The sequence below is a fragment of the Erigeron canadensis genome, chromosome 9, assembly GCF_010389155.1.
Source record: "Erigeron canadensis isolate Cc75 chromosome 9, C_canadensis_v1, whole genome shotgun sequence".
Lineage (NCBI taxonomy): Eukaryota > Viridiplantae > Streptophyta > Magnoliopsida > Asterales > Asteraceae > Erigeron > Erigeron canadensis.
The window spans coordinates 37,175,765-37,201,224 of record NC_057769.1 but is presented as its reverse complement, the minus strand read 5'-3'; positions in this window follow the sequence as shown (position 1 = coordinate 37,201,224).

The window sequence follows — 25,460 nt, the reverse complement described above, 5'->3', positions numbered from 1 at the left end:
CAAACATAATAAGCATTAGAATATTAGTCAAATGAAATAACCAAACAACCCCCCCATACTTAGTGTTTACCCTACATAACCAAATAAATTACCCTATGGTGTTACTAAGTGCATCATCAAACGATATAATTGAAATCCAAGTTATGGCACCAACATAAATGCCATCATTATTACATGTTCATAAATCGTAAATGAAATAGCCAAAACATAAGGCTAAGGGAAGTCTAAGCATTCAACGAACTATGCTAGTCTTCTTTATTACATCTACCCATCTCACACGCTAATCCTTTATCTAGCTCAAACCTGCTTATCCTGAAGGACACAACATTTTCATAAAAGCAAGTGTTATCTAATAAATTAGCTAAGTAGGATACATACATTATAAAACGTTCTTCATTTTACTTTCATAAAACTTGTTCATGTTACTCTTATAAAACATGACCATATCACATATCATCATAAGATCAAAAGATCATCCCATCTTTACCTTTTTCCCACATCCCATCACATTATATATCGTATCAACATATACTTGCAAAGCAAACATAACAACATATAGTTGCATCTTAATCAACATCTCACATCAAATCATAGCACACATAAACATATCTCACATATACATATTAGCACATGTAGAGTAGATACTCCTAATTGTGCCTATCAACAGTTATATCACACATAACAACATATCCTGCGTCTCACGTCACATAACCTTATAATCAACTTAATCAACTTTATCTACTTTATCAACTTTATTCCACTTCATGCATTCCGTTATGCTTTTAACATTGGTGGTTAGTCACTCCACCCGGAAATACAAGATCAACATAACTATGCCACATGGAGCAACCCAAGTGACCACGTATAGTATCCAGTCATGCTTCTAACATTGGTGGTTAGTCACTCCACCCGGAAATACAAGAACAACATAACTATGCCGCAAGGAGCCACCCAAACGACCACGTACGCACTAGCTTTACAACTAGCACGGGTTAAGCTTAACACAACATATGCTCGAGACTTCTTTATTATATTAGTTTAGGCTACACTTTCACCTAGACTAATCACTTTTATCTTTCTTTATTTTATCTTAGATTAGGCTACACTTTCACCTAAGCTAAGCACATATTACATCTTTACTTTATATCAACTTAGGCTACTCTTTCACCTAAGTTAATCACATAACATCATTTCATTAGGGCCCTTAACGTGCACGTGAACATGGCAATCCTAATCAAAGGACTAGTGACTAGATGATCAAGTCACACATGTAATCATATCATAAACATATCACCATTTTGTGTTCACATATCAGTAGCATAACATCAGATCATGATAGCATAAACGTATCATAGCATCAACTCATAATCACATAACTTTAACATAACAACATATCATGATCGCATAACTTTATCATAACGTCATATCATAATCACAAGTAATAAGCATATCATCATATCATTTCATGGGTACTTACCTCAAGCCTTTGCAACCTGCATTTACATGTCATTCATCATAGAAAGGTAAGCATCATATCCCATATCAACCTCCCGTAATCACCCTTTAACTTTACTTTAAGCATACATTCCCATATAACCCCCCGCATAACCCGAAATACCCAACACACATAAGATAATCCAATTAAGAGGTTAACTAAAGAAACTACATTTTGTTGTGCTTCCAGCGTGAGAAAAGTCATGTATCTTACCTCAATGGAGTACTCAACAGTCACAAATTTGTTTACCGTGCTTCACAAGTATCCTTGACAACCTATGATACAAGAAGTATGGATATATATAAGTAAACTAGACACTTAAACGCGCTTAGGAACTTTCTGCAGGCTGATCTCGTCGAGCCCAGAGGTGGTCTCGTCGAGTTCAGTTTCCAGAATCAGACCCTTCACTTGCAGGCAATTTTTCGACCTCTAGACGACCAAATTAGTCAAAACTTAGTTCTTATGAAATGTAGGGAATTCAAAGAACTTTCCAGAAATATAAAGTTTGACTCTTGAAGTTCTATAATGAATGATTTATGACGTTTACAAGATAGGTCTGCAGAAATCATCCGTAATTAGACCAGTTTTGGAAATCGACACTTTTCGTCTATCTATGGGCAAAATCACCAGAAACTTTGTTCTTAACGATTCAAAAGGACACATAGAACTTTTCAAAAATATAAAATTAATCTTCTAACTCTTTGAATTAAAGGAGATATGATTTTTGCAAGATGACCAAAAATTTAGACCTATGAAACCCTTTGTTTTCAATATCCCTTCAGCCATCGAACGACCTTAGCAATACCCCACGACCAAAAGAACTCATATACATACAATATATGACTCATATGATGATTTTACACAATCACTTGTTCCAGGGACAAGAGGATACAATAACAATACATTAGATTACCCGAAAACCCAAGAAATCGATGACGAAACGTAATCAAATCAACCCTAACCCTCAAGGTCGAATTTATAGAGACAAAACCTACTTTAAAACTTAATCAACAATAAAATGATGATATACTACCTGTAGGGTTGATCAACGGATCGAAAACCAAACAAAAACCCTTCCAAAATCCCCCGAAATCGACTATAACTTGAAGATTTGACCTAGGGTTTTGTGTGTTAGATTTTTTAGGGTTTTGGATCTGTTTCTCCAGCCTCATGCACGAATTTTGGCCCTATTTATACTGAGGATACTTTCACAATTTTACATCTAGGCCCTCGCACTTCGTTTTAACTCGTTTCGGCCCTTAACGACTCGTTCAACGCCACCGTGGACACTTATCGACACTTATATCTTATCGATCACATTAATTGACTTTATTAATCATTTTCAACTTTAATTTCATTAATTTAAATCACTTTAACACATGTCTCACGTAAATCATTTAAATCACACAATTACATATAAATCACATAGTAACTAACGGTCACTAACGACAAGATAACGGTCAACGTCAAAAGTCAAACTTGAAAAGTTTGGGATGTTACAATACTACCAATGAAAGTATCACGGTTATTAACCATCTCTAAAGGTAAATGACATGTTTTCCCATAAAACAACCTATAAGGTGTAGTCCCAAGTGGAGTCTTGAATGCGGTCCTAAAAGCCCACAATGTATCATCTAATTTCTTTGACCAATTTTTAGGATTATCACCTATGGTTTTCTCTAAAATTCGTTTTAATGCCCTATTTGCATTTTCTACTTGGCCACTTGTTTGCGGGTGATAAGAAGTAGAGAAACGATGATGAACACCATATCTCTCCAACACCTTAGCAAGTTGGTGATTCGCAAAATGAGTTCCACGATCACTTATTAAGGCCTTAGGACAACCAAAACGACAAAACAATTGTTTCAAGAAATCTATCACAACCCTTGCATCATTTGTTGGCAAGGCTTTAGCCTCGGCCCATTTAGACACATAATCAACCGCCACTAAAATGTAAAGACACTTATTTGAAGGCGGAAAAGGTCCCATAAAATCAATACCCCAAATATCAAAAACTTCGCAAACCTGGATAAAGTTTTGAGGCATCTCATCTCTCTTTGTGATGTTCCCTTGACGTTGACACGCATCACAAGTATCCACCAAAGTTTGAGCTTCTTTAAAAATCGTTGGCCAATAAAAACCTGCATCAAACACTTTCTTACTAGTAACGGTTGGTCCATAATGACCACCGGTTGGCCCTCGGTGACATCTATCCAAAATCAAACGAGTTTCTCCACCTGCAACACATCTTCTAATCATTCCATCTGCACAAACATGAAACAAATAGAGTTCTTCCCAATAATAATGCTTAACATCGAAAAAGAACTTTTTCCTTTGCTGATTTGTCCATCCTTTTGGAAGTACCCCTGCAACAAGATAATAAGCAAAATCTGCATACCATGGAACATTAGATTCAATACTCATCAAAGACTCATCCGGGAATGGATCATCAATATCATCCCCCTTTTGTTCCTCACGGTGAGGATCCTCTAACCTACTCAAATGGTCGGCCGCCAAATTTTCAGCCCCTTTCTTATCCTTTATCTCAATATCGAACTCTTGCAAAAGCAAGACCCAAGGTATGAGATGAGGTTTTGCATCTTGTTTAGCAAACAAGTACTTAAGGGCTGAATGATCGGTAAAAACAATGGTCTTACTAAGCACCAAATACGACCTAAACTTATCAAATGCATACACAACCGCAAGCAACTCTTTCTCAGTAGTGGTGTAATTTTGTTGAGCACTATTAAGAGTCTTGCTAGCAAAGTAATTAGGACGAAAATGATTACCTTCTCGTTGTCCTAAAACAGCTCCAACTGCAAAATCACTCGCATCACACATTAGTTCAAAAGGTTGAGACCAATCAGGAGAAACCATAATGGGTAAATGACTCAAACAATCTTTCAACAATACAAATGCCTTCAAACAATCCGAATTAAACTCAAAAGGCACATCTTTCTCAAGCAAACGAGTCATAGGTCGGGTTATCTTAGAAAATTTTTAATAAACATACGGTAGAACCCGACATGACCTAAGAAACTTCTAACGCCCATTACATTAGTTGGTGGAGGTAATTTAGCAATAACATCAATTTTAGCCTTATCTACCTCAATCCCTACACTAGACACCTTATGACCTAACACTATGCCTTCTCTAACCATGAAATGACATTTTTCCCAATTAAGAACAAGGTGTGCCCGCTCACATCGCTCAAGCATCTTATCCAAGTTGGAAAGACACTTGTCAAAAGAGTCACCAAAGACCGAGAAGTCATCCATGAAAACCTCCATAGATGTTTCTAACATGTCTTGGAAAATCGCGATCATAGACCTTTGGAAGGTGGCGGGAGCATTACACAATCCAAATGGCATCCTACGATAAGCATACGTGCCAAAGGGACATGTAAAGGTCGTCTTTTCTTGATCATTGGTATCAATGGGTATTTGAAAGTACCCGGAGAAACCATCAAGAAAGCAAAAATACTCGTTTCCGGCTAACCGTTCGAGCATTTGGTCAATGAAGGGTAAAGGAAAGTGATCTTTACGGGTTGCATCATTTAACTTTCTATAATCAATACACACCCGCCACCCGGTAACCGTTCTAGTAGGTACAAGTTCATTATGTTCATTAGTGACAACCGTCATTCCCCCTTTCTTCGGTACACAATGGACCGGACTTACCCATGGACTGTCAGAGATAGGATAAATAATTCCAGCATCTAAAAGTTTAATTATCTCTTTCTTAACGACATCTTTCATATTTGGATTTAGCCTCTATCTTTCAACACTTGGTTTGAATTTTTCATGGAAATTAATCTTATGTTTACAAAATTCGGGGCTAATTCCGGGTATGTCAGTTGTACGCCAAGCAAAGGCTTGTTTATGAGCCTTGAACACAGTCGTTAACTTACCTTTTTCATCATCTGAAAGTGATGACGATATGACAACGGGAAGAAGTGACTTACCTTCAAGGAATGCATTTTCCAAGTGCTCGGGAAGTGGCTTGAGCTCCAAATCGGTTGGTGGATTGTCCACCGAAGTTTCAATCTTCAAACCATCCCTCTCAATTTCCTCAAAAGTCTCATTCTCCGGTGTTGATTCATCCGTGCTTACCTCCATAATCTCTCTTACCATGTCCGCAACCATCACTTGCTCATCTTCACTACATGCTAGCAAAGCTTCTCCTTCATCCGTGTCCAAGAAACTCATAAATTCCATTTCCAAAGCTTCATCTTCTTCAATTACATCAATCCTGAAACATGAATCATCAGTAGAATAAGGATGTTGCAAAGCTTTATCAATTGAAAACGAAATTCTATCATTTCCTATGCCTAACGAAATAATCTTATCCTTAACACTAATGATGGCATCGGCCGTATACAAGAAAGGTCGGCCTAAAATAAGAGGAACCTTGGCATCCTCTTCCATCTCAAGAATAACAAAATCGGCCAAAAAGACAATATGGCCTACTTTAACACACAAATTTTCAGCAATCCCCATGGGATACTGAAATGAATGGTCGGCGAGCCTAATGCTCATCCGAGTTGGCTTAAGAGCCGCTAAAGACAATCGCCTATAAACTGAAAAAGGCATCAAATTAATGCTTGCACCAATATCGGCCAAAGCATCACAAGTAAGCTTAGCATCAAGAGAACAATTAATTAGAAAACTCCCTGGGTCTTCAAGCTTAGGAGGGATTTGATTTTGCACAATTGCCGAACACTCCGCATTGAGGAAAGTAGCCTTAGCTTCCTCTTATCTGTCACAAGATCCTTGCTAAACTTGGCATAATTCGGCATCCCTGAAAGCAAATCAACCAAAGACACATTAATATAAACCGATTTAATCATGTCTACAAACTTACCGTATTGTTCCTTGAGCTTATCCTTCTTCAATCTTTGAGGGAAAGGAACTTTAGGCTTATATGGCTTGACTTGAGGCTCATCAATCGTTGGTTTAGCTACTGGTGTAGCAACAGGAGTAGTAGATGTAAGTGGAACGGCCGGTGGTTTCACGGCTTGGTTCGGCTCCATTACAATCTCTTCATTCACTTGTTCTTCTTCTTCATGCTCACTATCAACCTGCGTAGGAACATTAGTAGCACTAGAAATAGGAGGAGAAATAGGAGAATTAACTACCTTACCCGACCGAGTAGTAATGGCCTTTACATGCTCATTCCTAACATTAAGGTGTTGATACTTATTACCTCCATCATTTGAACCGGAAGGTTTAGGATTTTGTTGGGTATTACTTGGCGATCCTTGTTGACGATTAGAATTACCCATTCTATCAAGCCTAACTCCTAAATTCTTGATCGCCGCTTGTTGACTTTTGATATTTTGATTCATCTTATCATTCCAAGCGGTGATATTGGTTCGGTAGTTCTCATTCTTCTTGTCTTGATCAACCATAAACTTCTACACAAGATCCCTAAGCTCGGCATTTGGATCAACAACTTCAACCGGTTGAACCGAAGGACCTCCTTGATTTCTTCCTTGCCATGAAGCTCCCAATGTGGACCTATAATTTCCTGCACCATTAGAATTAAAATTAGAATTAGAATTCCCTTGGTACCGGTTTTGATAAGCTCCATTCCTTTGAAATAACCCTCGATTTGCAAACGGTGGTTGATATTGATTTTGAACATAATCAACTTCCTCATTCCGTGGTGCTTTATCACAATCTTCCGTGTAATGCCTATCACCACAAACATCACAACCCGCAACCGCCGTCTTCAAATCCTTTTCAATCAACCCGAACCTACCATCCATGCTTGCAAATTGCTTATCCATGTGACTTGCCAAAGCCTTAATTTCAGCCTCAACATCATTACTTCCACCACTATCAACCCGAGCCACACTTCTTCTTCCCGTGTCACAAGATCCGGTTTAGTCCTACTCGCTTCTCGAATCATACTTGTACGAACCATATCTTCCATAATCTTATAGGCTTCTTTGTAAGTGACATTATTAATGTTACCTCCACAAGCCCAATCCAATTCCCTTTGAAAACTGCTATCTAAACCCCGGAAGAAAATAAGAATGTGCTCATTCAATCGAACACCATGACCGGGACAATTTCTCATCAACTCCTTCAATCTTTTCCAAGCGTCTACCAAATCCTCACCACTAAGTTGCTTAAACGCCCGAATCTCCAACTTCATTGTTTCAACCAATTGAGCCGGAAAGAACCGCTCAATGAATCCTTCCCTCAACTCTTCCCATGTTTCAAATATGTTGTCATCGAGATTCTTATACCAATTTGCCGCCTCGCCTGTGAGAGACAACGGAAACAATTCAAGCTTAACATGTAGCATTTGAGTCTCCCCATACTTGAACAAACAACAAACCTTTTCAAACTTCTCCACATGATCATACGGATCCCACTTAACAACCCCGTCAAACTGATTTTCTTCAACCCGAGACAAGTGATTACCTTTGACATTGAAATTTGGAGCGGTGGTTGGAGGACGAATAGCCGAGCCCCTATTAGGTGCAATGACTCGAGTACTCTCCCCAATAGTCCTATCAAAAGGATGAACCATGTCTTCGACCATGTTTCTAGGTGTAGTAGGAGGTGTAGAGGGTGGAGTGGAGTTAGGTGTTGAATTTGGTGAATTTTTAGGTGAAGTTTTCGATGGAGTTGGTTGTTTATTTTCCGGTGGTGTGAAACTTTCGGCTTCAACGTTTAAGTTTAAGGAATCTATTTTGCTAGGTGAAAGGTTAACGGTTTTAGAAGGTTTCTTTCCTCGTCTCTTCGTCTTTCCCGGATTAGATTGAGGACTTACTAGTGGAATACCGGCAACCCTTGTGGTCATTAACTAAGAAACAAACCTGAAAACACAAACAAAGAAAACCGTAAAACGTACCAAGTTACACAAACTAAACAAAACAGAAAATTAAGACTAAAAATTGAAAATTAACCTAAGAAAGCAAGTAATTTCTTGCACTTGAGTACAAGAAAGGATCAACTACGAAATCTCAAACTAAAGCTCTTAAATTAGTCCCCGGCAGCGACGCCAAAAACTTGATGTGTGAAAATCTAGTTAAATTAAAATCCTTATAAATACTCTGAATCGAATACCACACACAACCGGGCAGTAGACCCGTTTGTATGCAATATAGATTAAAGTAAGTAAAGGTTCGTTCCACGGAGACTACAAAGAGCTAGCGAGTTTTAAGTAGTTAAAAAGAGTTTGGTTTTTTAAAGACACCACGTCATCTTGGTTTTCATATTAAAAGTTAGTTGATTGAAAGAGTTAGAAATTCCTAAGAATTTATCGAAAAGAAATTTGTTTTAAATCAAATAGGATGAGAAGATCATCCACTTCGACTCCATGATACACATTATTTAGGTTGCATATAATTGAAGAACCAATTCAAATATGTTGATTTTATAACCGAGAACTAAACAAAGACTCACCCCGTACCCGTCAAGTTCGTTACTTTATTCAATTCCCTTAATTAACTAGTTCCATTACTAAGACCGGTACCCCAAGACGCCTTTTATAACTTTCCTAGCCAACTAATTGTTTTGGTTATTTAGATAATGATTGTACCCAACCATTAACCCGTTAACCCTTATTAACTATTAATTACTTTCTACCGTACCCGTCATAGAAACAATTGCTTCTAACCAAGCAATCAAAATAACTTCTACACAACTTAAGTTACCACTGAGATCATGCAAAAACTATCCGCAATTAAGAGTTAAATAACAAAGAATTAATAACCTAAGATTACGACACAACGTTAAATCAAATCAACTTGAATTCAAAAGATTTATGCAACCATTAATCAATGTATCACTTCATCTTAGTGGATGACGAATTATTTAGCTACTCATAATCAAAAACAAAGCACAAAGAGTAAAAATATAGAAGAACATATTGTACCAATGTGTAGAAAACAAGTAAACGCTAAGAAAATCGTTGACCGAATGCCTTGAAGCTCACGAACAACCCTTAGACCTTGATGGACGAAAAAGCTGCTGAGAATAGCCCCAAAGAACCCTAAAATCGACTAGAAGTGATTGTATATCGAATGGGAGGGTTATGGTCTTGTATTTATAGTGAAAAATCAAAAACCCTTCAGTCGACCTATTTTATGCGCCGCACAAAACCAAAGATTTCCATGTTTCAGAATTTCCTTAACCCGTTATGCACCGCACGTCCTATGTGTGCGCCGCACAGGCACAATTGCCAAATTCCCTGTCCAAAATCTCGACTTTCTGTGCGCCGCATACCACATCTATGCGCCGCACAAGCTTCCAGATTCCGCAAAACTTGTATTTTTCAACTCATCTTCACTCGTACTCGTCCAAGAATCATCCTAATGCATCTTTTAACCTTCCAAATGCTATTTCTAACCCATGTACCTGTTCTAAGCCTGAAATCACTAACAATACCATCAAAGCATCGAATATACATATAACTTGCACATAGTTAAGCTTAAAACGACTTAGAAACGATATGGAAATATGCATATAAATGGACATATCAATGGGTCAACCATAGCCTCTCCAATATTCTTAGGAGTGATCATTGACAAGAAATTTACATATAGACATGTATTTCTAGTCGCTGATCTAGTAACAATGCCCTGCTAAGGATCACCAATTATTTGGTGAGCATGATGACTTGAAGTCCATTTAAGTGATGGGACACTTGATGAACCTAGAGTGGCAGCGGAAGACATTTGTATGGGATCAACAGGAGAAGGATAAGAGGAGAGATCAATGGTTATTGATGGTTCAACAAGAGTTTGATCAGTGGAGCAATTTAACTGATTTAAGCTATCATTAATGATGGGGTCATCAGCAGACTCCATGTCTTCAGCATTAGCTGAAGCATCATGAAACTCATCATCAGCAGAGTCATCAACTTGCACATCATCAGCCAGTGATCTAGGTTTGGCTGATGCAGCATGGATCGATCTTAAAATAGGCTCAACTGGCTCAATCGTATAGATATGAGCAGCAACTTGCTCCAGCTCAGGATCTGCTGAACTGTCCTCAGTGAGTTGCTGATTAAGAGGAAGTGAGCAAGAAGCATCAACAAATGAGTCAGCATCCTCCATAGGAGGATTAGTGAACTCATTGAAAATCTCTTCAGTAGAAGATAGCTGGATATCTTTAAGAGCAGATGAGCTTTCATCAAAAGTGACATGAATGGATTCATCCACTTTTTGAAGACGAGTATTAAATACTCTAAAAGCTTTGCTGATGGCAGAATATCCAACAAAGTAACCATCATCAGCTTTAGGATCAAATTTGCCTAGATGATCCTTGTTATTTAGAATAAAGACAAGACAACCAAATACATGGAAGTATTTGATTTGAGGTTTCTTTCCTCTCAACACTTCATATGCTGTCTTGTCATGTCTTTTGACAATGAGACAGCGGTTTTGAGTGTGACAAGCAGTGTTGACTGCTTCAGCCCAAAACCTACCGGGAAGAGAGGACTCACTGAGCATTGTATGTGCTGCCTCAATGAGAGTTCTATTTCTCCTTTCAGCAACACCATTTTGCTCAGGAGTTCTTGTAGAAGAGAAGTTTTGTAAGATCCCTTGATCAGCACAAAAAGATTTAAGAGTGTGATTTCTAAACTCAGTGCCATGATCACTTCTGAGTTATTTAACCCTTATGCTGTTGAGATTTTCCATTTTACTAATGAATTTGATAATTTCATCAGCAGCCTCACTCTTAGAATTAAGAAAAATCGTCCAAGTGTATCGTGAATATTCATCCACAATTACTAAAGTGTATCTACTACCCTTTAGACTTTGGACATTCACTGGACCAAAAAGTTCCATGTGAAGAAGATGAAAGCAACCCTTAACAGAATTGGCTTGTTTTGTTTTAAAAGTAGCTCTATGGCATTTGCCTTTTTCACAAGCACCACAGAGTCTGTCTTTCTCAAAAGAAAGAGGAGGAAGACCACGAACAAGGTTCTTTTTGGCCAGTGAGTTTATGGTTTTAAAGTTCACATGCGACATACGCTTGTGCCATAACCAATTTAACTCGAATGCTGACTTAGCAAAGAAACAAGTTTCACTATCAGTCTTGATAGGAGTGAAGTCTACAAGATATACATCTCATTTTTTTAGGGCTACCAAGACGACTTCCTTGTTGATGTTTACTACAGTGCCTTGATGTTTATCAAGGATTACTTTGTAGTCAGCATCACATAGTTGACTTATGCTGATGAGATTATGCTTTAATCCATTTACATAAGCAACTTTAGAGAATTTTATGAGGTCATTAGAAAGAAGACCATACCCTTCAGTCTGTCCAGTGGAGTTATCACCAAACACCACTATAGGACTAGGTGCCTCTGTATAGTTATCCAGCAGGGACTTAGAGCCAGTCATGTGTTTTGAACAACCGCTGTCCAAATACCACACTCCTTTTCCCAGCGAGCCTTGCATGGATATAAAGAAAGGATTTAGGCTTCACTTTGTTCATCCATTGCCATGTCAGCAGGATTAACTAAAGGTACTTCAGAGGAGGTTGTTGGCTCTTTAGAGAGAGCCTCCTCAAGAGTAGTGTGATTTCCCACAGAGACAAGACCAAAGATGTTATCATCTTCATTGAAGGACATTACACTGGTTTCATTACTGTGAAGATATGCATAGCTGCTCACTACATCAGGAGCACTATACTTGACTAGCATTAAAGGTTGCCCCCAAGCATTTGAAATAACCCTATGAGAATGGGGAATTTCAATGCGCTGAGCAGCAATGTATTCAACGATGCTTGCATTAGTGACAGAAGAAGTGTCACTGATTACAGGTTCAGTAGAGAGCTTCTCACTGACCCTAGGAGAAGAAGATGTATCAGCAGATATAGAGATGTTTAGTTGAACTACAACCGCTGGAGTATCTCTTGAGCTGACTGAGTCACATTCAGAGGCAACATGTCCTCTGCTGCTACAAAGATAGCATTTTTTGTCAGAGGGGTTGCCTTTTTGATTCTGAATGAAAAAGTCCTTCAACTGAGAAGAAAGATCATTCACTCGCTAAGTAAGCTCATTTATTTGAGGAGAGGAGGAAGATGAAGCCTTGCTCTTTTGCTTAGACTTGGATTTACTCCTTTGTCTAAGTTTAGAAGGGGGCAATTGAGGAACAGGACCAAGGATGGACTCACCATGATGATTTTGAGGATATTGAGGTCCTCTAATCATGGTCCATGCTTGCTTTCCAGCAGGATAGGAAGAAGAGGAACCCTGCTGAGACTGATTCACTCGGTTTGGAGTGATGGATCTGGTTTGACGATTTGGAGTCACTGACCTCATTTGCCTATGAGGTAAGTACTCCATGTTCGACACAGAGGATTGACTATGCTGAGAAGGAATTTGTCCTCTTTGTGGAGTAGTGGGTCTCATTTGCTGATGTGGCAAATGTCCCCGCTGAGGAGTTATAGGCCTTACTTGCTGATGTGGCAAGTGTCCTCGCTGAGGAGTGTTAGACCTATTTTGTGAAGGCAGTCTTCCCTTTTTCGGAGTGTTATGCCTTAGATTTGATTTTAGAGGCATAGATTGAGATGCCATATGAGTTTGAGCATCAGCAGGTACAGCCTTTGTGGGAAGTACTTGTCGATGTCTTGCATCAGCTAACCTAACTCGTCTGTTCATTAGACGATCATGTTCAGACAAGGGATTAGCATGGGTAGGTGCTAGCTGAGAGGAAGATTGAGCACTAGAATGTTGCTGAATGACCTGATTAACTCGCTGAGGAGTACCATAGTCATAGGGAGCAGCAATAGTGCTTCTTTTAAAGGGCTCAGCACCTTTTATAGATAGTCGTTGAGGAGCAATGGGTACATATCCATTACTTGAAATATCCCCTTTAAAGGTTCTGGGTGGAGAATGTTGAATTTTCCCTTCATGTGGCATCATGCCAACAATGGGAAGATGAGAGAACATGTCAAAAGTACTGGTTGAGGAACTGGTACTTTTAACATTAGAGGAAGAGGGCACACTGGTGGAAGATGTAGCTTTAGAATCCATCTCAGCATGGTAGTCGTTTTGTCCCTTGACAAAATACCACTTTTTCATCTCTTCAGGAGAGATTGAAGAGGAAGAGGGTGGAGGAATAGAGATTTCAGGCTTTACATCATCATTAAATGAGTCAGCAATTGAGGCAGGAGCATCAAAATTGCCACCAATCACTGCTTGTACTCAAGTTGGAGTTTCTGAGTCATTAACTCATGAGATTGAAGTTCAATATGAACATTTTTCAATTTCATAAGTTTATTAGATTTTTCACTTAACTCTACTCCAGCAGAGTTAAGTTTAGATTGAAGTTCAGCACGTAGACTTTCTACGAACTGAAGATCACAAGACAAAGACTCAATAATTTTGGTCTTGTCATGATCAGAAAAGGAGGAAAGAAGAGAGTGTACCTTTTTAACAGTGACGTTTACCCATTGACTCGAGGAGACTTGATCCTTTGTCAGAGCATCACTGTTAGAAAGTGCCATAAGGCACATGGCATCAACATAATTGTCATCATCAGAATCATCTGAGTCAGCCCAATCATGTTCTTCAACAACAAGTCCTTTTGCTGGTACTTTGGCATCCTCTGTTTCAACCACATTTGCCTTCAACTGATAGTATTTGTTCCTGTATTCATCAGCAGATTTAGAAGGATTAGGTTTAGGAGCTGCTGGAGTGGGAATAGAGACTCTGCACTCCTTCTGGTAGTGGCCTTTTCTGCCACACCTCCAGCACTCATCCTGTGATTTATCAAAAGGAGGTTTGAGGGGAGCAATCGGTTTGCGATTGTTCCACCTTCTGGAGTATTTTCTACCAGCAACCAGGGCAAAGCCCATAAAATCATTAAACAAATCTTGTTTCTCTTCATCATCCAGCTCAACAATGAGAGTTTGAATGGGTGCTGGAAGATTTGAAATACTAGTACCATCATAGAGATCGATGGGCTCAGTAGAAACAAGAGCTATAGGGTCAGAAATAGGATGGGAGGATATGCTGACAAAGGAAGAAGAAGAAGAAGGGCTAGCATGTCTTTTGGCATCAGCAGAGGCTCGAATGTTTTGAGCCAATGCTCTCTCTTCAAGTTTAAGAGTACCAAAGAGTTCTTCAAGATCAAAATCTTGAATTTTCTTCGTTATACGAAGAGTTTGTCTTAAGTTTTGCTATTTAAGAGGAAGAGAGTCGATGAATTTATGGCATACTTGTCATATCATTGAGCAACCCTTTAAAGCGAGTATAGGTGCTCTCAAGACTTTCATCAGGAAGAGAGAAGAAGTTTTCATAAGCTCGTTTCAAGTCAATTTTCTTGATTTTGATGAGGTCAGCAGATCCTTCATAGGTGCTGACCAATCTATCCCATACTTCCTTTGAAAAGGGATACTTGATGACTAGCTTCATGATTTCAGTGGGAAGAGTGACGATAATCATGTTTTTCAGCCTAGCATCAAGATTTACCAGCTTTCTTTCTTCATCTGTCCATTGAACCTCTAGTTTAACCAGGTCAGTGACTATCTCAGGAGCTTCAGGTGTAGCTCCTGGAGTCCTTTGGACATACATCGACACGTATGGACCCTCAGTTAATATAGTCATTAAATAGGGTTCCACACCAGAGATGTGAAGAAGCATCCTCTCCTTCCAAGACCCAAAATCATTGGGCTCGAATTTAGGAGGTGTCGACACGTAACCAAAGTCACGTGTGTTCACTAGGCTGGGAATAGAAGACATGTTTTTGTTTTAGAAGAAGAATTTCAAGAAAAGTTAAAGAACAGAATTTTTAATGAAAACACAAGGAGGCAAACAGATCTTGTTCCAATGATTTAGGAACGGTGGCTCTGATACCACTTGATGGTCCACGAATGCACAACTTATGTTATATTTAAATTAGACAAGAAAGTAAATAAGAAGATAAATAACAAGAACAACAACAAGTTCAATTGTAATAAATCAATGCAAGTATAATCATATGTATCATTAATTAAACGATATAAAGTCCCTCACCGATGGTTTAACCCACGAGTGTAAAATACAACAAGTCAAGTATGCACTAGATGAGGACTAGTATTTACGTAAATATAAATGCAAGAATATAAATAAGTAAATACAAGACTTAAGCAATGAATAAGCAAGTTAAATGAAGGTGGAACACGAAAGTAATTTTCAATGTGTATTTTATTTATTAATGTATAAACAAAATACAAGGTTGTTGCAGAACCTAGATAATACCAAAGTAAGTATCTAAACAACCTTATGAATTACAAGTGACCTATACTTGCTAAATAATCTCCTTGATCGAAATACTTAAAGTTGAGAAGTATAACTGTTTAGATTGAAAGTATTTAGGCAAGTTTACCAAATTGCAAAAGTAATTTGAAAGAGGAAAATGACTTGGTATTTATAGGCAAAATAATCTCTACAGTGATTATTTTGCCGTACAAATGTGGTTGGGAGCATTTAAGGAACTTTGGTATTTTCTTTAAATGCAATACTAAAAGTACAAGGATAAAGTCACATTGATAGTGACTTGTTACCTTTTAGCCAACCACCTTTACACGTGTGTAAAACCTTTACAAGGGACAAAAGAGATATCCGGGTAAAAGCGTGTAAAGGCATAAAGTCAATTCCTCGTAATCAGTGTTCAGACTTGTAAGGTCTAGAACACTGACAAGGACTCCAGTTGTTGATCTGGTAACTCTGCTAGTGGGCTCCGCCACATGTCAGTCTTCTTCTTCAAACTTCAGACTTTGTCTTCAGTGAGAATGTTCTTCAGTAGAGTAGATCTGGACTGGAGTGAAGTTCAATAAGCAAATCTGAAAGACTCCAGATTTCCTATAGAAGTAGACGCTTACTGGACTTCCATAATTTCTGGACAAATCTTTAGGATTACTCCAGTCTTCAAGTCTGGAGCTAGTCCAGTAATAACTGACCTAACAAATTCCCCCTATTTGTTTAGAAATTATGCAAGGTTTTTCAAGCTTCTATCTATACAATTATATGCTTGAAAACACTTGAAATATTTGACTAAGTCTAAATTTTGTTACTGGAAAACACCTTATAGATCATCTGTGTTTCCAGTTTCATCTTTTCATTCTATCTTAGACTTAATTTGATCATATACTTGTGAAAATAAATTGCAACATTAATGACATTACATCTTTTGCAATAAGGTACAATTATATTTACATACAACAAGTACATAAAAAAAAAATAAAGAGTCAGGCTTGTCTCTTTGGAGCACTTCCACCAGCTTCATCAGTAGCCTTCCTCTTAAAGCTTGGAGAGTCTTCTGGTTTCCTCATTCCCAGAGTGACTTCCATCATCATAATCCTATTATGCTCCTTCTCAATCCTTTTCATAAAGTACCTCACATCAACAGAAATAAGCTGAGGATTTTCTTTGAAGTACAAGCCAATTTCTCTGAGTTCAGACCACCCAAATGCCCTTACTGACGTACTTTTTCTTTCATCAGTGAAGTTTTCTTCCCTTGTCAGTTTTACATAAAATTTTGAATAGGCTTCATGGTCTGTGGCCAATCTAATCTCTGCAGCAATAATTTTCCTGGCATCAGCTCTATAGTGCATTCTTTCATTGTATTCCTGCCTTACCTTTGCCAGTCTTACTTCTTCTTCAGTCTCTCTGGAGATGCCTTGTGAATTTGCAACTCTTTGCAATTGAGTCCTACTTATGCTCCTAGACACATCTAGAGGAATGAAGTTGCTTAGATCAGCATCTCTCTCTGCCTTTGTTCTCCTGGGTGGCTTGGGTACACCTTTCATCTTTTTTCTATATTCATTTTCCAAGGCAAGAGCATTCTTCATTGCTTTTCTCTGAAGCTCAACCAACTCATCCTTCCTGGCAGCAATCAACTCTAATACACTGACCTCATAAGTTTCAGCATCGTACATCTGCTCATCTTGGGCATATACTGAACGAAGACGAACGTCATCCATCACTTCCAGACATTTAATGACTCTGGGATCATTCTTCATGTATCTATACACATCGATGTGCACACTAAGACGGCCAACATTGAAAGTATCCAGTGTTCCCCTTTGTGCCATATCCATCTTATGTGCTTTCCAGTCATTCTTCAGATTTTGCTTCCAGATGTCAATTAATATGCACTCCTGCTGAAGTTTCCTTGATCTTTCTTCATCAGCATTAGGCAAGGAGGCAATAATATCTGTGTCTTCACCTTCTACAGTATCTTCACCAGAAATGACATGAGGCCTTCTTTGTTTTTTAAATGTAGCCAAATCTGGGAAGTCCTCAAACTGAGGTTCTGACTCACAAGCTTCAGTACTGGCATCCTCTTCTTCTTCAACATTCTGCACATTGGCATCAGTACCAGTTGCTTTTTCCATATTAGCCTGAGCAATGGCTTCAGTGCCAAGTGCTTTTTGAACCATTTCTACTTTCGCCTTGGTAATCTTATTAGCACCAGCCTTCAAACTGCTTTCCCCCTTGGAATGACCACTAGTCCCAGACTTGAGGGCATTCCACACATCCTCCAGTTTGTTTCTATCAGAGGACCCAAAAGTTTTGCATTCAGGGGTCATGATAGCCACAGATGTTTTCAACTGCTCAAAATCTCTTTTAAGAGATTGGACTTCAGAGACCAAGTCCTTTGGCATTTCATCTTTTATCATATTCTCAACTTGTGGCAACAAACTATCCTGAATGGTCCTCAACACTGACCCAGATATTACTTCAGTAATTTCCTTCAGCATGTCAGCTGTTATATTTCTGGCAACTTCATCACTGATGTTGCTGACAACTGAATTCTGGTCAAGTGTTGGCTTCTTCTCCACATTCTCAACCCTGGTAACCAATTTCTGAACTTCATCAGTCAAACTGGACAAGGGACTAGCAACACTTGTCTGAATGGTAGTTTGCACTTATCTGACCAACTTTTCTTCCAAGCCCTGGACTGCCACTTTGATTTTCTCAGAATTGTTATTTGTGTCCAGTACCAGTTCATCCAGTTTCTCAAAAACTAACTTCTCATTACCAGCAAAAACAAGCATTTCTGACCTCATATTATTTGATAGTGAGGATTTAAAGTCGGAAACTATCTGTGAAGAAGTCTGGAGGGATCTTTCCAGGTCCGCCACCTTAGTAAAAAGGTCTTGGACCTCGGTTGGAAAACTGGTGGAAAGATCACCTGGAGGAGTTAATCTGGTGGCCTGAGATACTAGAGCTTCAACTCTTGTAATGTTTTCATTCTGGTTGACAGTCTCCAGTTCCACCAATGGTTCAGAAATTTGTTGAATATTTTGTGGAGAAGAGGAAGTGTTCTGTGGATTTGTTAGAGGAGGTGGTGTTTGTGTTGACTTGATTTTCATTTTGTATTGGAGAAGATGGTGGTGGTGAAACTGTTGCATTTAACTCTTCAACAACTGTACTGGTGATATGACTGGGAGATCTTTCAGTATTTAAGTCATCATCACGAAGGAAATCCATATCTTCATCAAAGTCTTGATCAGAAATGGGAGACTCCATTTCAAAATCTGGCATTCCTCCTGCCAGTTGCTCACCTACACTTCTATTCAAATCAATCTGGGCTTCCTGCCCTTCAACATTCACCTGCACTTGTTCAACATATTCATTTACTTGTGGCTCAACCTGCTCCACAATTAAAGATCCATCCAGATCCATAATGTCACCAGCCGTAGAATGTGGGACTGGAATCACTAGAGGTGAGGCTCCAGTGACACCAGTCCGTGAAAGAGTTGTGTCAGAAATTTGGCTTTCAATATTTAGTGCAGACACAGACTCTAACAAAGGTTGGGATGACCTTTCAGATACTTCACCGCTCTCCCTAACAGAAGTTTTGAGAGTGGTTGCTTGGAAGTTCTCCCTCATGACATCTCCAGATTCCTGTTGGGAGGAATCTGGATGGTTGGCTTCGGTACTACTGGGAATGACCAAATTTCCCGTTCTCCTAAGTCGTCTGGGTCCAGTTCTTGGTCTAGAGGAGGTGGTTGATGGAATAGAAAGAGAAGACTGCTCTGGGTTAGGAACCTCTTGAGTTTCTGGAGGAACCATTTCAGTAGTGAGGACTCCAAAGGGTCCCTCATTGTTTTGAGGCCCGCCTGAAGCCTCTCATGTGCCAGCTGGTATTGCTGCGACAGTTTGTTCATTAGCAATATTTTCATCATAATTCTCAACAACTTCCCTTCTAAAACTATTCAACATAGCTTCAGGAATATCAACCTCTAGATTATGTGAAACCAAATGGTTTAGATCTCCTATATACTCAGCCATTGAAAAATGACTCGAACTACTATCATAACCCTCACCCAGTTCTCTCTTGAAAATGATAGACAAAAATCTAATAAACGGGACATTTGCTTTTCTTTTATGTGTCCTCAGTCTATCAGCTAAATCATTGAACAAAATTTGGGCGAAATCAACCCTTAACCCATACCATAAACAATAAGTAATCAATAACTGGGTTTGATTAATCTGATCTAATCCTCCAGACCCACTTCCTAAACATGAAACAATATGAGTGAAGAAGTCTCTCCATGAGTCAGACAACCTACTCATATATATTGTACCTTTTCTCCTTAGAGCACCATGCTCATCAACAATATGTGTGTGTCCCATCTCCTGACACACTTGCCTATGATTCACTCCAGTTGGAAGTTGAAGTAGCAACTCATTCAATGACAAGTAATTCAATCCAAGCGTCGTTCTGAATGAATCGACTGTTAAAGTCAGAGGAACGCTTCCTCTTTTCAGAGTATAATGGATGGTGGCATCATCACCATCCTGGAAGTGAGCAGTGAACCAGAACTCATAGAGATAACCATGATACATTTTGCCAGGATTCATGGTTAGAGCTCCATAAAGAGGAGAACTGAGAAAGAATAAATTAAGTCGGCCAATGAGCGATTGAGGGTCATGAGTTCCGGCCAACTTTGCCATCCAATTATGCATATTAATTCTCATTTTGTCAGTATCGATAATAATGCCAGGGGCTTGTTCAACACGTTCAGGAGGATTGTATGTATTAGTTAAGAGATTTCTTTCTGTGCTTGCTTGTCTAGGAGCCATTTGGATATTGAAATTGAAAGTGAAAGTGAAAGAAATTTAGGGTTTTGAAGAAAAATGAAGAATTTTTGGGAATTTGCAGTAAATAAGAAAGAGATTGATAATTGGAATTGAAGGAAGAAGTAAATGAAGGAATTGTAAGATTTTGGGAGTTAAGATTTTCGAAGTAAATGTGAAATGTGAGAGGATTGGAGTATTTATAGATGAGAGAGAAAGTAACCATTGGATTTCAAAAGGTTATTTTGAATTTATACAAAACAGTTTTTCATCGGATTTTGAGATCCGCATTAAATTCATCCATCAATAGTGACATTTGACATCCCACAAAACTCATTTTTCAACTTTTTATCTTCCCAAGGTAACAAATCATCATTTTATTTGAATAATATCTATGCCACGTAGGATAAAGATAGTTTCCCACTAAAAAAATGTTGCTTACGTGGCATCACAAAGACCAAGTATTAAAGTTGTTATGACTGACGAACCATGACTCAATTCAATACATCTGGAGGATGACTAGTCACTCCAGTTACACTGGTGGATTAGGCCAGTAGAACATGCATTAATGGTATATTGAAGGGACACTCCAGTAAGTACCGAGAAAGTACCCAGAGTGATACCAATTGTGAAGTCCCTCACCGATGGTCTAACCCACGAGTGTAAAATACAATAAGTCAAGTATGCACTAGATAAGGACTAGTATTTACGTAAATATAAATGCAAGCATATAAATAAGTAAATACAAGACTTAAGCAATGAATAAGTAAGTTAAATAAAGGTGGAACACGAAAGTAATTTTCAATGTGTATTTTATTTATTGATGTATAAACAAAATACAAGGTTGTTGCGGAACCTAGATAATACCAAAGTAAGTATCTAAACAACCTTATGAATTACAAGTGATCTATACTTGCTAAATAATTTCCTTGATCGAAATACTTAAAGTTGTGAAGTATAACTGTTTAGATCGAAAGTATTTAGGCAAGTTTACCAAATTGCAAAAGTAATTTGAAAGAGGAAAATGACTTGGTATTTATAGGCAAAATAATCTCTACAGTGATTATTTTGCCGTACAAATGTGGTTGGGAGCATTTAAGGAACTTTGGTATTTTCTTTAAATGCAATACTAAAAGTACAAGGATAAAGTCACATTGATAGTGACTTGTCACCTTTTAGCCAACCACCTTTACACGTGTGTAAAACCTTTACAAGGGACAAAAGAGAAATCCGGGTAAAAGCGTGTAAAGGCATAAAGTCAATTCCTCGTAATCAGTGTTCAGACTTGTAAGGTCTAGAACACTGACAAGGACTCCAGTTGTTGATCTGGTAACTCTGCCAGTGGGCTCCGCCACATGTCAGTCTTCTTCTTCAAACTTCAGACTTTGTCTTCAGTGAGAATGTTCTTCAGTAGAGTAGATCTGGACTGGAGTGAAGTTCAATAAGCAAATCTGAAAGACTCCAGATTTCTAGTACAAGTAGACGCTTACTGGACTTCCATAATTTCTGGACTAATCTTCAGGATTACTCCAGTCTTCAAGTCTGGAGCTAGTCCAGTAATAACTGGACCTAACAAACGATGAATACATGGTCGATCTTATACACTTGACTTACAAGAATACAAATGAACAAAGGTAATTGCTAAGTCTAGACACACTAAAAACTTGAACAATTACAAGTGACACATTTTCAAGGTGACTAACACACTTGATACAATGCGGCTATGTTGCTTTATATAGAGGAAAAATTAGGGCAACACAACCTTCCTTTGATGGTGATAGATGGTAGTTGTCGACTCCATTGGCTCCTTGTACTTCTAAGCAAGAGCCCTTGTCTTCTTTACCAAAATGGGTATGAGAGAGAAGACCCAAGTTTTGGTCCCAACATGTGACTCTTGTCTTCATATGGTTTGAATACTTCCCGCCATGACAAACATTTGGTCAGCATACACCCCGCTGAAGAGAGTCACTGGACTCGCTGAAGACTTGCTGGCTATACATGTCAGCGAGTAAGTCTAATCAGCGAATCCAAGACTCAACACACATAAATCTACAAGAGAATGAAATCATGATGCAAAAAGACGTTATACGCGAATCTCCATAAATTCATGATTCATAGCGTTGCAAATTGCAATACTACAAATTTAATATATAGTCAGTCTCCATGAATTCATGATTCGTAGCAATGTGAATGGTGGTTAGTAATTACATGGCAGAAAAGAGTCTAATTATAAAATCAATAAAACATCAATATAAGTAATGATTAATCGATAAACTATCTAGCCTTTAAAAATAAGCTATAATTCCGCCAAATATACATGAATCGAAGATAGAATTTCAAGATAAAACATGTTATAACATCCATCATGAATACGTTTTATTATCAAACAAAGAAATTAGTTTTATACCAATTTACCTTTATAAATTGTTGTGGAAAAGAAAACATACCTTTTTCTATATAATATTATTGTAACTACCGCAAGGATGATAGAAAAATTACCATACGAAACGTAAAAAGGCGTAAGGATCAGATCAGGCGGCAAACCATCCCCTCATTTTTATATTTGCTTAACTATAGATCTACCTTATCTATTTATAAAAATATTAAAGTATATGTGTAGGCAACAAACAATTATGCACCACCTAAATTAAAATCTTTAAAGATTTATTCTCCTAAATTAAAATATATACAGCAGGATATTTAAAAGATCTCATAATTTGAAAGACAAAGGGACAATATGACAAACCATTTTGTGAGTAAAATCTATTTTCTCAACACTTCTTTTCTTAGGTTTTAATAAAAAAAAATTATGTCACTCGTATAATGCACCAAAGTAAATTTATATGTATTACTAAACATATTTCCATAATTTTTCTTGTGATTTTAGTTATACATGATAGATACAAGGTACCTTTAAATCATATAAATACTTTTATATAATTTAACGGATTTGAGTATGAATCCATATCAAATAATTAGGATCAATAAGAAAAGATTACCTTCTGAGCAATGAATTTTGACTGTGTTGAGTGATACGTATTTTTGCTCAATTCTTGCTACTACACTCATAAAACAAATTCATGTTTTACCAATCGTTTATTAAAAATAATAATTTATCACAAGGATGTTAAAAGTACAAATGATTTTGGTTTAACAATCCAAAATCAAAAGATGAATTTTGTGTGTGAAATTGTGACTGCACTATGTGTTTCTAGAATGAGAAAGAAGAAAGAAGAAGGAGATGAAATATGGTTGTTCCTCTCTCTAGGTTTCTCATCCTTTTCTTTATATACCTTTCCCATATTAAATGAACTCAATAAATGCAAGGACCATTTTCGAACATTTTGGTCTAGAACTTTTATGAACATGAACGTTTATGAACCGAACTTTAATATTTCAGTGTACTTAGTCATGAACTCGTCATATAAATCAAGATTTAAGATCAACTTGACCTTCATATAAGCACATAATTTAGGTCTAAAGTACGTCAAGAACTTAGATAATTTGAACTGTCTACCCTTCTAGTGGCGAAAGTACGTTTCAAAGAACTTATTAAGAACATTTCTAAGACGGTTGTTACATTCTCCCCCACTTGGAGGATTTCGTCCTCGAAATTAAGAGTCTTGCCGATCAAAAAGATGAGGGTACTTCTTCTTAATGAAGTCCTCGTGTTCCCGGGTATCATTGTACCCGTGTCTAGTACTCCAACGTATACGAACTAGTGGTACTCTGCTCTATCTAGTCTGTTTAGCATCCCTATCAATGATCTCGATGGGATCTTCAGTGAACTCGAGCCCTTCATCTATATGAACATCCTTAACGGGAATGACGGTCGGGTCATCAGCCATGCACATTTTAAGATTGGACACGTGAAATGTGTCATGAACATTGCCAAGTTCTAACGGTAGTTCCAGTTTGTACGCTACTGGTCCCACACGTTTAATAATCTTATAAGGTCCAATGTACCGAGGCGCCAACTTGCCTCTCTTGCCGAACCGGGCAGTACCTTTCCATAGGGAAACTTTCAATAGAACTTTATCGTCTACCTCGAACTCTAGAGGCTTACGACGTTTGTCCGCATAGGACTTTTGTCTGTCTTGAGCAGCTTTAAGCTTTTCTTTGATAACAGCTATTTTGTCTATAGTGAACTGTACGACTGGGAGCTTCATCCAACTTCTTTCATCGGCGTCTAGCCAACAAAGTGGTGATCTGCACTTACAACCGTATAAGGCCTCGAACGGTGCACACTGAATACTAGTGTAATAGCTGTTATTGTACGAGAACTCGATCAACGGAAGATGTTTATCCCAACTTCCTCTGAACTCTAATGCACAAGAACGGAGCATGTCCTCCAAAGTCTGAATAGTACGTTCGCTTTTCCCGTCCGTCTGTGGGTGATAAGCGGTGCTCAAGTTAAGTCTAGTACCTAACGCTTCTTGAAGTGACTGCCAAAAGTCGGACGTGAAGCGTGGATCTCGATCGGACACAATCGATAAAGGGACACCGTACTTGGTCACAATATCGTCTATATAGATCTCAACGAGTCTCTCCAGTGAGTAGTCATCACGAATTGGAAGGAAACGAGCTGATTTCGTCAGTCTGTCTACAATAACCCAAATAGAGTTATGGTTGTTCTTTTTACGAGACAGCTTCATTATGAAATCCATGGTAATATCTTCTCACTTCCACACCGGGACTTCTAATTGTTTCAACAAACCGGAAGGTTTCTGATGTTCGATCTTGACTTTAGAACATGTCAGACATCTGCTGACGTACTCAAAGATCTCTCTCTTCATCCCAGGCCACCAGTAGTCTAGTTTCAAGTTCTTGTACATCTTGTTTGCGCCCGGATGAATCGAGTACCTTGAACTGTGAGCTTCCTGCATGATGATCTCCCGAACACCATTGACTGCAGGGATCC